Raw genomic sequence first — 2,864 nt, 5'->3', positions numbered from 1 at the left:
GTGCATTTGGCACTGAGAATCTTGCCTGCCACAGAAAACCACAGGCTGCCATGACCATAAAAACTGTAGAGAACATTGAGCAGCCCGTCAGGAGAATCCTGTCAGAAATATCAACACGTGTCACACTATATCAGTCTAACATCACTAACCTCTTCCAGGTTCTAGTAACATCAAAGTGGGTCCATCTAGTTACTGAGTATACTCCAGTGCTCCCGTGCAGATAATCACCAGGGACCCAGAGCAAGGGAGTGAGAGAGTGGGAGGGAAATAGACACAAAGAATGAGAGCAAGTCAATCATACTGATCAAGCTCCAAAAACTTTATTCAAGAGTAGCAATGTAAGCATAAGCAAGATGAGGCTCCAAGGGAAGGGGGAAGAGCCCAGGGGCTCTCTGAAGGTCAGGTGGCAAACTTCATGTCCTGGAACCAATAGTCACACTTTCCTCTTTACCTACAAACATTCTTACTGTTATGACCACGAATGTTCAAAAGGATTGTTTATGTAAGCTAGAAAAGAACCAAAGGCAAAGGCTGAGGCCAAGGATCCCAGCAATCCATGAGGAAACAGGTTTGACCTGATCATGAAGAAAGACCTGGTGCATGAGGAAGATGCAAAGAAAACAATCAGGCAGTTAGTAGCATCTATAAAATATTGCAACAACCTTAATATTGTCAATCCTGACATTAAAACCTTTTAATATATTCATAGATTCATAGAGCGCTGTAAAGTTGATAGACCTCGTCAATCACTGCCCTGGCAGTGTAGGACCATGTGAGTTTTTTCACGTTAGCTCACCTTAGGGAAGCCATATGATGGCAATGGAGATATTTGTGGAGTTTGGACATGTGACTATGTTATCACCTTAAAAAAGACAGAAGAAAAAGATTGCCACGGGGCACCTATGGCATTCTAACATACTTCTCTGTGATACTTGAAAACCTAGTTCACCATATCCCCACAGGTTTCCAAAGATGAGGTCCTCCAGTGAAGACAGCGAGAGACATGCATGGGTTATGATATATGAACTATAACCCAAAAGGAGACCTATCCAGATTCTAATATTATAGACATACTCTGAGGCATGGGGTTGTATGCCAACGAGATATTGGAATCCCTGAAAACCAATAAATATGGCAAAATAATAGGGATATATTTGATTATAAAAGAACAGATACATATTGCACTTCAGCATAAATCTATGATTTCAACCAAGCCTGTGGATTCATTCCCTATGCCACCTCCATCACCAACATATCCATTTAACTCTGCTCTTCCATCAAAGAGAAAAATCACTGATCCCATCTTTGCCTTCCACAACATGTGACTCTCAGGAGAGCATGGATTGTTATCCTGATACTATCAGGACATGAGTGACAAGAAATGCTTCCTTTCCTGCCATTAATTTACATTGTTCAAAAAAGGAGGGCCCAGATAGTGCCTGTGCAGTCCATTCCAGAAATGTGGTGCTGCCCCATGTGTCTGCAGAACCTTATTAGAAGAGGAAATGTCCCTGCTACCTGAGCAAGACTTGGGCCAGAAAACTCGTCACTCCCTCAGAGGACATTTCTTGCTTCAAGAGAGTGAGCAGGAGAATCAGGGCTGAGTGCTCAAGACTCTGTTGCTTCTAGAGTTTTCTGAAGGCAAAAACTCACTATATATTTTCCATGAAAGCAGGTCCCCTGGAAGAGGCATGGTACAGAACCCAGTGAAAGAGTAAAGAAGCCAAGGAGGCTGCATTACAATCTTGACCTTATTCACCACATGGGAGGGTGCATCACAACCTTGACCATATTCACTAAATCATCCTAATATCAGCAGCCTCTTCCATGTCCTAGAGTAACATCCAAACAGGTCCATCTAGTTGCAGAGTTTGCGCTAGCAGGAAACATGTTTGACCCGATAATGAAGGATGGCCTGCGGCGGAGGAAGATGCAAAGAATATATTCAGGCAATTACTAGGAACTGTCAAATATTGTCACATACTTAACATTGTCAATCCTGATATTAAAACCTTTTAATATAATCATAGATTCAGAAAGAAACATCAAGTTGACAGACTTGGTCCCTTACTTCCATGGCACTGTAGGACAAAGACCTTCTTTTCACCAGAGNTCAACTTAGGGAAACCATATGATGGCAAGGGCCAGATATGTGGAGTCTAGACATGCGACTATGTTATCACCATAAAAGAGACNGAAGAAAAAGTTTCTCAAGGGGACTTATGACATTCTAACTCACCTCTCTGCAATACTGAAAAGTCTAATTCACCATATCCTCACAGTTTTCCAGAGATGTGGTTTTCCACTGAAGACATTGAGAGATATCCATAGGTTATGATATGTGAACTATATACCCAAAAGGAGACCTATCCAGAGTCTAACATTATAGACATGCTCTGAGGCATGGACTTTTATGACAACGATTTATTGGAATCCCTGAAAACCAATAAATATGGCAAAATAATTGGCCATATTTGATTATAAAAGAACAGATACACCATGCACTTCAGCATGGACCTATGATTTCAAGTAAGCCTGTGGACTCATTCCCTATGCCACCTCCATCACCAACATGTCCATTTAACTCTGCTCTTCCACCAAAGACAAAATCACTGATCCCATCTTTGGCTTCCTCGCCATCTGACTCTCAGGAGAGCATGGACTGTTATCCAGATACTATCAGGACATGAGTGACAAGAAATGCTTCCTATCCTGCCATTGCCTTACATTGTTCAAAGAATGAGGGCCCAGAGAGTGCCTGTGCAGTCCATTCCAGAAATGTGGTGCTGCCCCATGTGTCTGCAGAACCTTATTAGAAGAGGAAATGTCCCTGCCACCTGAGCAAGATTTGGTCAAGAAAACGT

Source organism: Mus caroli, chromosome 10 (assembly GCF_900094665.2).
Source record: "Mus caroli chromosome 10, CAROLI_EIJ_v1.1, whole genome shotgun sequence".
In the NCBI taxonomy this organism is placed as follows: Eukaryota; Metazoa; Chordata; class Mammalia; order Rodentia; family Muridae; genus Mus; species Mus caroli.
The sequence above is the reverse complement of the archived record's forward strand: the minus strand, read 5'-3'. Positions refer to the sequence as shown.